This window comes from Puntigrus tetrazona, chromosome 5, assembly GCF_018831695.1.
Source record: "Puntigrus tetrazona isolate hp1 chromosome 5, ASM1883169v1, whole genome shotgun sequence".
NCBI lineage: Eukaryota > Metazoa > Chordata > Actinopteri > Cypriniformes > Cyprinidae > Puntigrus > Puntigrus tetrazona.
Window position 1 is genome coordinate 32,487,317 of NC_056703.1, and position 16,711 is coordinate 32,504,027.

Genomic DNA, 16,711 nt, shown 5'->3' on the forward strand with positions numbered 1-16,711 from the left:
TAGGATGAGTTCCAGGATCAAAATCCTTCGCAAACAGAAGAAACCGAAGGTAATACGTGTAATGAGACTTTTTAATTATGTTACAGAATTTACTAAACGCCTCAACAGATTTCTTTAAAACGTGCGACTGCTTCTTGCTCAGTTGAGCTTGTTTTGTACTTTGTTTCCAGGATTTATCGAGTCGAGTGTATTTAGATAAAGATGTTGATCGGGGAACCCGTCCTGCATCATCCAGATAAACACAGGCTCAGTGAAGGTGAAAGTTTGTATGGTGGACAGATGGATGAGCTGTCTGAAACCTGCTCCGGCGTGCCTGATTAAACCTCCCTGATCTGCTCCCTTACCACCTTATTACTGTTCACTCACCCACTTCCACTTCCTGCTGAGAGAGGAAGTGACACAATCTGTCGGGCGCAGCGGTGCTCAGCGTGAATCATCACCTGCCTGCCGTACGACTTACCTCAGATCAGAAATCTCCTGCTCCAGTGAAACAACACTGCGAATAAACCTGCCTTCGCTGATGGAAATACCAGAGTTTTGAAGGCAGTAAATGAATCGTGTTAAGAGTTTTGGGCTGGTTTGTGCCTTTAATTCAGCGTTAATGAAATGCTACCACGCTAACCGCTAGGTGATATTAAATATTCACAACCTATTCATAATGACTCGGGAAATAAAATGAAGATTTCATGATTTCATGTACGTTTTATCTGGCCGTTATCATTTTTCAATCTGAGACTATGTGTATTTCAAGTTGTTTTATAACTTGTTTTATACTTAGAACAAGATTAGAGTTGGATAATTTGATTCATTTTCATGATTTTAAACTGTCCATTTCAACAGTTTGATTCCAAAGTCAGATTCAATGCTTAGATTTATCTTTATTCAGATGTTCACAAAAGGAAAATAGATGAATATGTGAATATATATATATATATATGTGTGTGTGTGTGTGTGTGTGTGTGTGTGTGTGTCATTGCCCATTCACTTCTTTTAACTTGACTACCCTTAAGCAGAACTATATCGCCATGTCGAAGGTTACGTTCTTCTTCTAACCACTTTCATTGATTTTGTAAAGTGTTTAGATACATACTTCTCCATGGATGACAGAAGGTGTTGGCTAAACTTTGAACTTCTCTCCACTGGCGGATGTGGAGGTCCTTTTCATTAAAGTTTCAATCTGGGAAAGAAACGTACCAGTCTTTCGTGTGAGAGGTGTTGCCGGGGTCAGGAGGAGTGGAGTGTTTGGATCTGTTTATACTGGTATTAGTAGCATTAGCATTTACTATAGCTGAAACCTCTGCCATGAATGTGACGAGGACTTCATGGGTGAGCTTTGCTGGACATTTTTGCAGCAACGTAGCATCAAGGATGCGCCTGGTGATGCCTCCTGTGTGATGAGTGTTGTGGGTTGAAACTCCAAGTGCCTCTCTATTATAAATTGCTCAGTAGCGTGTCTACTGATTTTCAGTTCCTTTGCATGACCCAACAAAGTTTGTTCCGCAGTCAGATCTTGTCCAGATGTGTCCAGTGATTCAATCACTTCAATATGTGTAGCTCTTATGTTCAAGCTTCACCTCCTCTAGTTCGTCGTGCTGGAATCTTCCAGGGTCCAAAAACATCCAGTCCGAGGTAAATCGGCCATTTTCTGTGTTTCTATCATTCCTCTAAATTTGCAGCAGGTGATGCCCTGATGGTTAATGCTACAAATTCTTTGTTTGCCACCAATGATTCACAGACCAGCAGCTCTCAAAGCACCTTCTTTGAAATGGCGTCCTTGATGTTGAATCCGGGAGTGATAGTGTCGAATAATTAAGTTTGTGATGTGACCAGATAATATTAAAGACTTCACTTGATTTTTCTCAAAGGCTGACTGGGATAAGCGGCCACCAATCCTGAGTAGCCCTGACTCATCTATGCATCTGATACTGAAGAGAAGACTATTCTTAGATGTTTGCTTTTCTCTCAAGGCAATTTAGTTCATCCTGAAAGGTCTCTCATTGCATGGCTCTGTATAATGACCTCCTTTGCATTTGGTAGATCTTCTACTGAATGTGGTTTATGACGGACGTGCCGTCCTTTGCATTCCTTTGATTTGTTGTCTGAAAGAGTGAGCAATGTGTTTTATTCTTGAAATAGTGTGTAGAAGGCGTTGCCAGTCTGAAAATTTATGTAGTGTCAAGTTTATGGCAGACAACTTTAGTGGCACAAACGCTGACCTCAGAGCGAATTTCAGCATCAAACTCAGAATCAACTAAGTCCATCTGAGTTGTTTCATGTTCATGTGACTTGTGCTGGAAAGCTGTCCCTGTTAGCCATGTGCTCTTCATTAGGTTTTCATCTAACATAGACATTGTGGTCAGCAGACTTCTTTGTGCATCATCTTCAGAAAGGCAAGATCGAGATGGAGCTAGTTTGTCGTCATCAACGAAGACTGAAAGATGTCAGCCATGTGTGTTGTTGCAAGTTTTTGTTCCAAAGGTTAGACCGGTGAATTCTCTCTGATTTTGATACTGTTCATGAGAGTGCTTGTCTCGAAAGCGCTAACTTCAACTGGTTCGTGGGCGCCATTCAGACATCACCAACTATTACCCATCCGAAGGCTAACTTCTGAGCAAAGGGAGCATGTGGAGGACCGTTGCGCTGTTCCAACACTTTGTGTACCTCAATGATATCTCTTCCAAGAAGAAGAAGAATCTCTGCCTCAGGGTCAAGTAAAGGTATTGATTTGAGATGAGTCTGGTTCAAAGCAGCATCAGGGGTAGGAATCTCTGCTCTGTTGTCGGGTAGTTCGTTACACTCAACGATTGTGGGAAACGTGAACCTAGCACTTCTATTGATGGATTCTACAATGTTCTGCGTCTTAGGAATTCTGATGTACCTGCACATTGTGTGGAGATTCATTTTCAGTCACTCTGAATTTCAAAAGAAAGCAGACTTTTCTAAGACTAGAATAGCATAGGCTTTCAGCTTCATATTACGATGATCTTTGCAATATACATTAACTAAGCAGATCTTGGAACCTGACTAGGGACTTGGCTAAAAATAATATCTCCGAGTTTTCAGGCTTTGTAACATATGGCTCGTTTCTCATGTTGGGTGAGTAATATCCATTTGAGTTATAGCATTCAGATGGATGAGAATGAGGTGTTGTGTCTTGACTCTTCTCTTCTCTTTCAGGTGCTCTGACAGCCTCAAAACTGTTTTGTGGACTCTGTTTTGTGTGATTGGTTCACCAAATGAACTGACAAGTTGCGATGTCTCTTGAGAATATTGAATAGACTCTTTAAGAGAAGGGAGAGCATTTTGTTGTGACTGAAAGAGTGGTGTCACGGTCTTGTTTGATACATGATAATCCCTGCTTTTGTATGTATTTTGACCGTAAACATACTTCTCAGTTCGCTTTCGCGAGCATAGATTTGAGGTGATTTGTTTACATTCGTGTTCAGATGATCTTCTATGTCAGCTGCATCAACTATAGCCTCAAAGGCTGTAGCTTCAGCTGCTTTTGCCTCTTGCTGGAGTGCTTCTAACGTAGCCTCTAAACGTGTCTCTTCTACTTGAAGTTGTTCTTTCTTCACAATCTCTCTTTGTGCATTTGCTGCTCTTTTAGCTCGTGCCTCTATTGCAAAAAGACTGACTGCTGATCCTCTTGAATGTGCCGATCTGGATGATATAGGGCAGTGTGAACGTCAACACACTGACATGTTTGCATGGCACCCATTTTCCTCTGAAAGCACTATACTGTAGATTCACTGAGCAGACGAGAAGCTCGTTCACAGCTGCTGTAATCACAGACGAATCTTTTCACTTGTTCTGCTCTCACTCTGGTGTCTCTCTTCGCAAAGTTAGACAGATAGATAAACTGTTTCCAACACGTAGACTTGTGGGAGAATGTCGCTCTATTTCACGCACGCTGACTGTGTATGTTGAAACAGAGTGAAACTACAGAAAGGAAAGGTGTAGTGTAGCTATAGTTATCTCCAAGAATACAATAATGTCTCGGTTTACTGTTATTTATCGTATATAGTCCTTTCGTCGCTTCATAAACAATAAATTCATCAAATTCAATACAAAGTGACCATTAAAAAAACTGACAGACAATGCATTCTACAGATGATCATAAGATGAATGGCTTAAATAAGGCAGCTAACTGAATTGAACTTAGAATGTTACTATGGTAACTATATTTTGAAGGAAGCTACATGACTAGGTATCAGAATTATTATCACTACAAACATTACACTTAAATAGATGATCGAGAACGATTTACATGCATACAGTATAATTATAAATATCAATTTAACATTTATTAGACTTAAAAAATAACTTTTAATTTAAGTGAACTACATTTTTTAAATTATACTGAAGAAATTCAAGTTAATGCTCTTAATTTTGACACCAATTGTGTGTATATATATACAACACACACACATATATATATATATATATATATATATATATATATATATATATATATATATATATATATATACAGTATATATAACAAAATAAGGAATATGCTGAATAACTTTTAGTACTAAAATCACTGATATTAACAATAAGTAAAATTGATATAGAAATAATCAAAATTATATATAAATGTGTGTGTGTGTATATATAAGTATGTAAATGTAAAACCATTCATCATTTTGCAAGTCAGTATGCAAATATTACAGTGACATCATCTAAAAACTTCATGTTTTCATTGTAGTATGATCTGTTGCCTCGCGGACACCGTAATAATTCAGTTTTAGACACATGAAAGTGCGTTGGTGAGTATTTGCTGGGTGTGTAGGTGGTGATGTTAGATGAACTCCGAGTGTAAGCTGCCTCTCAGCCTGGTGCATTGTGGGATGTCTTGAGTTAATTACTCACAGATCTCTGTCTCTTTTGCGCTTATGGGCTGCAAGAAGTGTTGACGACACGCTGCTAAATTACTGGAGTCCATTATACCCTGCAAATATACCATAATGTGCTGTGGGTGTTTGAATTGGCTTTGAACGGAAACCCAAGCGTGACTCGGCTCAAACAATGCCATTCTCACCCTGCTATCAGCCCAAACCTGTGCGCTTTCCTTTCATTCGTGGCACACAACAGGAGGTTTAGTGTTCTCCTTTTGTTTGTGTAGGCGCTATAAACCTAATGCCTGTTTCTCACTTATAGGCTCTCTTCCAAAACCTAGTGAGCTGCCCACATACTCCTGATCCTGCTAAAGGTAGGCAGCGTAATGCTTACACCTGCTTCTGACCTCATTCTTTTATCTGTTTTTAGTCTTATCCAGACGCTAGAGTTTTTGTATTTGGAGTTGACTTTTGTTTTTTGGTTTTATATTTAAGTGTAGTAATTTTGCCAATTTTGTCATTATATATATATATATATATATATATATATATATATATATATATATATGTATATGTGTGTGTGTGTCAAGGAATGTCAGTTTTAAATGATTTTTAAATAATTGAAATAATTTGTAATAATTTACATTAATTTACCGTTATTATTTAATTTTATTTTAATTCAGTCACTAATTAAATTTTGTTTTCAAACCTTTATTTTAGTTTGTTGCCAAGGCCAACTTCTTAATTATAGTTTAGTTTAGTTTTTTTTTAAACTGAGAAAGAAAAAAAAATATTTAGAGATAATTATAATTAAAAAAACAAATATTTAATTGAAATAACTAGATTGAATTTAGTTTTTATATCTCATTATAGTCTTATTTTTATTTCCATTTTAGCTTTATTTCAGTCAATAATTTGAACGCTTCAACTTGTATGTTCACTTAGTTGTTGAGGCCAAATTTATACATTTTGTTTAAATTTATTCTAATGTCTATATTTTATTTTATTGTTTTTGTTTCATTAAATAATTTTAAGATTTTTGCCTTGTTAATATATTTCTTTAAAAACGTAGTTCGGTAGTTATTCAGTAGTAAATTTAACCCTTTAAATTATTTTTAAGTTAAAGGTTGTATAATAAATATTTTTATCTTAATTTACGTTATGTTTTTTATCTAATATTTATGTTTTTTAATTTACATAATTGTAATTCATTTAATATTTTTATGTATTTTAATTTTACACCAGTTTATGAAATTTACACCAATTTATTTAGCTGAAAATGGAAATATGTAAGAGTTTTTGTTTTAAAAACAAGTTAAAATCTGTTCAGTATGATGGAAATAATTTGAGGTATAAATGTGATTTACTTAGAGTTGAAAACTTCAATAAAACATCTTCAATCTAATTATAAATTTCACAAATATTGATGTGCACTGACATATTTTCGTGTTTAACAGAGTAGCTGCAGAAGTATTGTTTTATGAATTGTTGAGACACTGTTACATTTATTCAATTTTGAATGTGTTTACTTTATATTTTCTTTTTGTTCTGTTTTTATTTTAATTGTATTTTTATTTCAACTTTAGCTGTTTGTCTTTGTCATTTTTTTAAGTTTTTAAGTACTTATTTAGTGAAAAATAGAAAACAGAACAGAAAAAAATATATAAATATTGCTTTGTAGCGAGATAAAATAAAATGATCATTATATAATATAAATACAACTAATTTTACTCTATTTAAGTTAAAGTTTTATATCACACAACAAAGGCGTTTCAATGATTTTATTTTTAGTTAGCTATAATAACCCTTCTGTAATGGAAAACTACCGAAAGCAATTATGAGTCAAATCTTTATATAAGTATAAGGCAGCTAACTAGGTTTTGAGACATTGAGTCTTGTGTGTGTGTGTGTGTGTGTGTGTGTGGTCTTCACTGAACCCATTTGTGATGTAATTGCACATTAGACTCATTTCGCAATATTTAAACCTGCTGAACTGAATAATGAACATAAGTGAGTTTTAATATAAATGATAATAACAGCAAACACAAACCCTCCTTCCCCCCGCCGTCCTCCGTTTCTGTCTTTAATCGCTTCTGCGCTCGGATGATTGCTTTCTGGAATGACCACTGCATAAATAACACTGGCTAAATTACTTGTAAATGACACTCGGGGATAGTGGATATGAAATACAGGTACTTGATTCACTCAATTCAAACAGAGACCTGGCGGAACAATCAAAGATTATTCACAATTAGACGCTGGAAAATTACACGGACAAACAGAGCCTCTGATGACGCTGCGACAACGTGTTATGGAGGATTTATGAGAGCAATACCAATGATGTTTAATATGAGTTCACAATCTGTGATCCAGCATAACCGTACTTCATTGAGCGGGTTATTATTAGCCGTGCAATTTATGGCATGTTTATGCATGATGCTGCACTTTCTGCGCGTCTCCGGTTATTTATTTGTGTTCTGGCATATTGCCGTACATAAATCCATATGTAAAATTTCACGGGGTGATGTTCAGCGTTTATCTCTCGTGTGAATAATAGCGTGTGGGACAATGCATCATCTGTGATGCTTGTTTGTGGTGTTTAAACAATAAGAAATTGCAACTTTATGGGGGTTGTTTTTCACTTTTGTAGCTTTTCTCTCTCCGTAGTCCTCGTTTTATTGCAACGAAAACGCTCTCGCTCTTTCTGTTTTTAATATGCAAATTAAAAACTACCTTTTAGGTGTCCGTATGCAATTGACTCGCATGCATGCGCTACGCGATCAGAAGATGTATCATCAGCTGCTTTTAGAAGACTTGCTCGTTTAATTTGTTAGGACATTTTATCTCGAAACTGGTGACTTTTTCACTTGAGAAAATGCTGTTATGGTCTTGTAACAGGAAGCTGAGGTTTTCGCTCCATGAGTTGTTTATCTGATGTGGCGTAGATTACTTGGGGATGTTTTTAACAGCTGTTTGGACTCTCATTCTGACGGCACCCATTCGCTGCGGTGGATTCATTGGTGAAAAACTGATATAATGCTGCGTTTCTCCAAATCTGTTCTGATGAAGAAACAAAGTCATCTACATCTTGGACGGCCCGAGGGTGAGCACATTTTCAGCAAATTTAAATTTTTGGGTGAACTGTTGCTTTAAGAAATCATTACTTTGGTGATGCAATTATAACTCCACACTGACAATAATCTATGCAACATTAAGACAGAGATTTGTGCAGAATGATTTAGCCTTGCTTTTGCTGATTGTGTGTAATCTATCTATCTATCTATCTATCTATCTATCTATCTATCTATCTATCTATCTATCTATCTATCTAGCTATCATCTATCTATCTGTCTGTCTGTCTGTCTGTCTGTCTATCTATCTATCTATCTATCTATCATCTATCTATCATCTATCTATCTATCTATCTATCTATCTATCTATCTATCTATCTATCTATCTATCATCTATCTATCTATCTATCTATCTATCTATCTATCTATCAATCATCTGTCTGTCTGTCTGTCTATCTATCTATCTATCTATCTATCTATCTATCTATCTATCTATCTATCTATCTATGACTTGGATGCCTTAGAGCTTTGTATTAATAAGTGCAGCTCATTCATTCTGGTAAATATCATCTTTGTGTTTCACAGGAGAAGGAACAACACGAGGGTGAGTAAATGAAGATGCAGTGTTCATTAGCGTGTGAACTATTCTTTAATGGCTGTTTTATGGGCTTTATGTTAAAATATCTTTCTTTTACACAGTTCTGATTACAGTGTACCCGGGTGAGGAGTGAACACTACATCTACTAGAGGCTGTCATGTTAATTGCTGACAGGCGACAGAAACACTAAACACTAAAACAACTGAAGAGAGTAGATTTTATAAACAGGGGATTAATGATGCATATTATTACCTTTTTATTTCTTTTTTATGTATTTGATGCTGTTGAGTTTTATAACTGCAGATGTTACCGTAGGCAGCCATTTGCTGAGCTTTTTTTAATTTATTGAAGTCAAAACATGAACTGATTAAACAGCACAGCCCAAGCGATGCACTCTCCATCCTGTAATGTATTTGTGACATGCAGCACAGATAATAATATATATATATATAAATGTGCCTGCATAGGCTATTATTTCTGGTTTTGAAGCATTTAATTGGTTAATTACCTCTTTGCATTCGAAAAATGTGAGGATAATAAATGCATTTTAGGATAATGAATTCAAGTCAAGTATGTATGTGTGTGTGTATATATATATATATATATATATATATATATATATATATATATATATATATATATATATATATATATATATATATATATACACATATATATATATATATATATATATATATATATATATATATATATATATATATATATATATATATATATATATATATATATATATATATATATATATATATATATATATATATATATATATATATATATATATATATATTTTTTTTTTTTAGCTGCTGACAAAACATATTTAAGTTACAGTTATATAATAAAAATGTGCTTAAATTTCATGCGTTTGTTAGTATTTTCATAAACATTGAAGGAAAGGTTAAGGAAATATAGCTCTTTAATACATACTGAAATCCGGAAACGTTTTTTATAATTTGAATAAACGAATGAAAACTAAAAGACTTTCAAATCGGTAGAAAGAGAGAACATAACAAATGTTCAAACTAAAAAAATGTTTACTTTTTATCCACTAAATGAGCTCATTTCATATTTGATGGCAGTTGCTGAAAAAGATTTGGAAAAGATTGAGCTGGGAGAACATCTAGCAAGTAATTAAGTTAATTGACATCAGGTCTGACTTGATTAGCTATAAAATGGGTGTCTTAGAGATACAGAGTCTTTTAGAAGTAAAGATGAGCAGAAGCTCTCCAGTCTGTGAAAGAGTGCAGAAAAAGATTGAATAGTACTTTAAAAACCTTAAAAAATGTCAAATTACAAAGTTTTTTTTTGCGAATCTCATCGCCTACAGTGCATCTACAGAATCATTATTATATTGAATTTCTTTCTAAATAAAATATACACTTTTGTTTGGTTTTTCTTTCAATCTTTAGTTACAATTTGAAAATATTTAAATAAAAAAAAAAAAAAAAAAATATATATATATATATATATATATATATATATATATATATATATATATATATATATTTTACGTTTTGTATCGATTCTTTCAAGATGTTATTTAGGAAGAAATAATTTATATGAATATATGAATATTTATTTTTATATTATAATTATACATAATATATTAATATGATATGAAATGGCTTTTATTTTTATATTTTTATATGTATTTTTGATCAAATTAATACAGCCCCGGTGATCAGAATGAATTAAAAACGTAACTTGCCACAAATATCTAAACAGTACCGCATCCAACGTACAGGAGCAGCAAGCAATGTGATAATAAACAGACCACACGAATAAGCACGCTTTCCCCACGTACTATAATCAGGGAAGGTTCATCTCCAGTACAGCGTGGAAACTCTGACTTGAGACACTCGCACGCTGCTTTATATTCAGTATCTGTGGATGGCTGCGGGTGATGTAATGCTGATGAGCCTCAGGTGTCCTCCTGAGGTCGGGCTCCGGGGCTCCGGGGCTCCTCTGAGATGCTTTGTGCAGGTTCTGTGTTTCGTGTGAGCTGTTGCTCTGCACTGCATCACGTGCACCGTCCTGTTGCGTCTTTAATGACTGAAACGGCCCGTAATGTGTGACAGCTGGAACGGTTTGTTAATCTAATAAACCAGATGTCAAATGATCTATGATCAGTCTTGCCACATTAAGCATAACTACAAACCCGTATGCCGCTCCAGCTCTTCACATACAGTACCTGCTCTGGAATAATTAAAATCAGCCCAGCATTTCAGGGTCTTTTTTCCCCCCGCCGGTACACAGAACACTGTAATGTTAGTTGATACTGTAATTTGTTCATAACAGGCTGCTGTTTTGCTGTTATTTCCGTGCTGTTCTTATTTATTAGTATTTTGAATTAGCTTTTGGTTGTTTTATTATTTACATTTTCAGTCTCGAGCTTTATTTATTTATTTATTTAGTAATTTTTTGGGGGTTTTTAAACTTTCTTCAGTTAGTTTCCAAGGCAATATTATATCGTTGTTGAAACTTACTTTCAGCATTTAATGCAATATTTATATTTTATTGAAACTTTATTTCAATTGAACTTATTTCAGTTTGTTTCCATGGCAGCATTTCCAATATTTTTTGAAGTTTAAGCATTTATTGTACGATTATTATTTATTTTATTTAAACCTTTTTTTGTTAGTTTCCCAGGACAGCATTTTTAATATTTAATTGAGGTTTTTAAAGTTTAAGGATAATCTAATATTTAGATTTCTGTTTTCATTTTTAGGTTTATTTATTTATTTCAGATTTCTTTCAATTAATCTTGTTTCAGTTAGCTTCCAAAGCAGTATTTCTCATTTAGCTTAAGTGTAGGCATTTCATCTAATATTTATATATTATTTAAACTTTATTTAATTGAACTTATTCCATTGCGGTGTTTCTAAGCATTTATTGTACAATTAATATTTATTTTATTTTAACTTTATGCCAATTAAACCTTTTTCATTTCACTTTGCCACATTTTTAGTTTTTTTAATCAAAGTTGAATTATTCAAATTAATCAGAGTTTAATTATTTGATGTAATATTTATATTTATATATTTTTTTAATTTATTTATTGATTTCTAAGTAAGCTTTGTTTGTGTTTTTGTTTCTAGATGGATTGTGAACGTAGTATGCCAAGTCAATTTATATATATAAAAAAGCAAACAAGAAACAATCTGTTTTAAATGATATCTACCCTGTTGCTTAAGTTGTTTATTTCTTAACAGAAGCAATTACTTTCCAAACAACGATATGACCAGAAGCTGTTGAGCTTGAGAAAATAAATGAAAAAGCGGCATTAAAGCAAAGTCAAAGTTTCAAATGATGTAAGGGTGAGTAAATTACATTTTTGGGGTTAAGATACGGGCTCCTATCTTAATTGAATGTTTAGAGTCAGTGGGTTGATTTCTGTAAGAGTGGAACATAGTGAACCTATGCTTTGAGAGCATTACTTTCTATGCAAAAATAAAAAAAGCTGTACTGCATGCTTTCAAAATATTATTCTGGATGAAATTAGCAGTAGAAGTGACTGTAAGTCTGCTGGAAAAATAAAAATGCCATTCTTTACATTTTGTAATATTTTAGGTTTTTTTCTAAAACTATTTATTATTGTAATTTTAGTATTATTTCTACACTATTACGCACCGTGTCCACTATATGGACTATATTAACACTTTAGTAGCATTTTTATTATATTTTCTTCTTTCCAAAAGGCCTATTTATAAGGGTACAGTTATAAATAACCTGGTTTCATCGATGTTGTTTTCGAGTATTTGAAAACAATTTTGAGTTAGATTTTATTTTTATATTTCACTTTTCATTTCATGTTGTTTCAAGTTTCAGTAAAATGGCGATAAAATGCCAGTTTTGGGGCAAAATATATTTTTGTATTGACTGATTCTTTCAAGACATTATTTAGGAAGAAATAATTCATATTAATATATTAATATTTATTTTTATTTTAATGATGTGTATAATATATTAACATTTTACTCTTATTTCTACTAATATTTTGAAATAGCTTTTATTTTTATATTTTTAGTCTTGCTTTTATCAGTTATAGCCACTTAAGACCCAAAAATAAATAAATATATGTATATATATATATATAGTTTAGAGCGGGATATCTTTTAAATAATGGAAAGTCTGGAATCAACATGCAGAATTATTCAATATAACATTTTTCTTTCTGCAAAATGTGTGTAAAATAGTCATAAACGGGTTTTCACATTATATTCAGTGTACTATATACAACTAAATCTAGTTTTCATATTAATGTGTTTTTGTGCCAACATATCATGACAAAAGAAGTGTAATAATGGGAGTAATAATTGACAAGATTTAGATAACAGATGATAGAGTGCTGAAATATAATGTCTTTCCCAAAATGCATAATAAACATGCTTTTATTCCCGGCGTCCTCATATGACAAAATTCAGTTTTGTAAAAGAAAGTCCTATTTTGATCTGAAACCCCATTTTCCCGAGAGCTTGATTTATGACACGCAATTTAAAAATTTGATTTGAATGATAATTACAAAATATTGTAATATATCACTAAATTAATTTAAGACGTTTTTGAAGACCAAGGAGAGGGAGCGATCGTCCAATTATTTGTTAGCCCTGTACTCGACATCCAGACTTAATACACTAAAAGGTAATAATGCAGGGTAGTAAACGTCAATAAATAGTGATAAAATGTCATTAAATGTATTCATTTGGATGTATTTGTGTTCATTTTGGATGCTCTAGTGATGCTTTCAATACATTAATCTGGGAGAAATGAACAACGTTGCAATTCTACACAGAAATGACTTCACCTTGAACTCTGATTTCATGAAGAAACTGCCCTGAACGCATGAAGAGCGAGTCTGCATCGGCGTTGAGTAACAGCGCTAGCATCGCTCACATCCACGAGAGACACGAAACACGCGATTAATCAATAAATCACCAGCGATGAATAAATCCGCCAATGCAGAATACGCGATTTTCTAAAAATATGAATTATGCGACATGCACTACTGTTTCAAGATTTGGGGATTGAACTTTTGTGCTCGCCGGGGAAGCATTTGTATGTTCGAACATAAAGTGAAAATGGTAAAATCTGTTTACTGTTTGAGTATATTTTAGAATGTAGTTTGTTGACGGAAAGCTGAGGTTTCGGCGCGTCCTTCGGAAATCAATCCCTCGAGAAACATTCAAGAGCGTTTATGTCAGATGGAAATCTTTTATAACATCAAAAATATAGGTTTTAGTAATTGAGACAAAAAGAGCTGCAAAAATGATTCAAAAGCACAATAGAAATACAACATAGAATATATTTATGTGCTTATGTGGACATAATAGGCTCAATATATATATATATATATATATATATATATATATATATATATATATATATATATATAAACATACACACATATATATATAAAGAATATATATACATTATATATATATATATATATACACACACATATATATATATACACACATATATATATACACACATATATATATATATATATATATATATACATACATATATATATATATATATATATATATATATATATATATATATATATATATATATATATGCTTTACAAGAAAAATGACTAGTTCTTAAATCCAGAGTATTATTTGCAATTATTTGTGAAAATTACTATCAATTTCTGAGCGAAAATTGTTTTTGTGAAAATCATTTTTCATAGCTTGTTTTTTCGAATCTGACTTTGAATATGCATTACTGCACAGCACTAGTTACCAGACGCATGTGAATACATGATCAAAGCTGAGTTCAGATTGAGAGCAGAACACAATGAGACACACACACACACACACACACACACACACACACACACAGACTCGATCCATATATATATATGTGTACTCAACCTTTTCCAGCCGTAAATGATGGTTCTGAAAGTGCTGCAACGAACCATTAAATAAGCTTTATTTTAAAGAGTTACTATTGGCGTACAGTTGAGTGTGTGTGTGTGTGTGTGTGAGATTAATTATGCACTAATGGCCAGTTTTTCTTAATTAATATCTGTCACCACACACAGACACGGTGTCGTTGATGCGAATGAAGAGTGAAGGATATTCTTTTAATTATTGAAGGAGCAGAAGAGGAAGAGAGAGATGATCTCTCCTTTATTAATGAGGCTTCGACACTGACTAATAGAAAACATGACTAACGCACTTCAGATTAATCCAGTGTACATTACGACCTCTAGCATCAGAATATGTAATTCGGCCTCAGCGTTCTGGATGAATAATAGATTACTCTCCCGTCTTTGTTTAATGGCTCTTATGAGCCTTGACTTTCCTAATGCCGCGGTTTTGTTTGACTTTATTTAGTTCGTCTGTGAAACTCTGCTCCGCAGTGGAGAAGGAGAAGAGCTCGCTTCTGTCGGGGATGACGTTAACGGCCGGCGCTGTTTGGGGGTTTGTGATTGTAGCCGGTTTTAATAGCTGACGACAAAGGGCTGTTATTAAATTATTAAACTGAAGATCGCTTTTTCGATATTTGAATTTATTTGGAGAGATGCAGCGAGCAAAAACCCGCAAATCACGTTTGAATGTATTCATGAATTCAAATGATTTAAACCACGGAACTGTAATTTTAACTGGAAAATATGTGAACCATTGACACTAAATATAATTAATATAGCTGAAGTAATAATAATAATCAGGGCAAAAAGGTATACCTCCGAGGAAAAAATAGGAATTTCGGATGCGAATAATCGCAATTAATCGCATCCGAACTGTATGTTTATATATTAAATATATGTGATATGAAATGTATACACATGCCAGTATTTTCCAAATATATACTGCATGTGAATATAATAAACATATACGAATCTGAAACATAAACGAATCTGCTCTTGGACACCATGCTCACTGGAGCATGTCAGATAATGAAGAAATGGCATAGCTCCCTTTGACCAGTGCATTCACTCCAAACAACTACTTAAAGGAACACACTCCAATGTCCTCACTAACAAGGGGATGAAACACCTTGGACCACTCGGTACACAGCACAAGTACTGTTACACCCCTAATATATCTATATATATATATATATATATACACACACACACACACCTGAATTCTGGAAATGTTGGGACGACTTTAATCACATGAGCCAATATTATTTTATTCATAGTACAACATAGAGGATATAATAAATGTTTGTTATTGTCCACTAAACGAGTTCATTACAAACATGATGCCTGCTACAGGTCTCGAAACAGTTGGCATGGCAGCAAGAAAGGGCTGAAAAAGCAAGACATTTTCTTCAAGAAAAATTCAGCTGGTAGAACATCTAGCAACTAATTAAGTTAATAGACATCGGTTGACATGGTCGAACGAGTCCAAATTTGATGGATTTGTTGGAAATCACAGACGTTGTTTCCCCCTTCCACTGACAGTCAGAAAATATTATAGCGTTTACGGTAATGCATGTAGTACATGGTAGTGGTTTACGGTAATGCATTGTGAGTTAATGCCAGAGACCTTTCAGCGTGTTTCCAGCGTCTCTGATGGTATGGGGGTGCGTAAGTGCATGAGGTATATGCTTATGGAAAACTCATATGCTCCAACAACATATGCTCCCCTCCAGGTGACCTGTTTTTAAGCAGGACGATGCAAGCTATTACAGCATGGCTTCTTAGCAGAAGAGTCAAAGAGCCAAAGACGACCACAAACTCTTCAGCAGCTGGAAACCTATATCAGACAAGAATGTCCACACCAAAACTCCAGAAACGCATAATACATTTACCAATTCCACTTAATGGCGGAATGCGTGTACCGATGCCACTTAATAATTCCGTTTCCGTGCCGACAAGATCAAGGTACGACTTTACTCCACAGAGGTAACGTTAACAGTAGGTAAACACGCACACTAACCAATTAACAAGCAGGACGCAGGTGGATTAGGGAACAGAGACAAGACGTGAACGAGACAAAAGCACTTCAGCAATAACAGCTAAACAAAACGGAGACGAGAACACAATCCAAAGAGGAGTCAGGTTCAGAGCCTCTGTCTGAGAAGCAGGGCTTTGTGTTTAGTAATGAAGATCTTGACGAAGCAGCTGCGCTGTTGTTGATTAATCAGACGATGCCGTCGAGTCTCGGCTGGAGTCTTGAGGAATCACACAGGTGGAAGATGTTCATTTTACACACCGGCACATC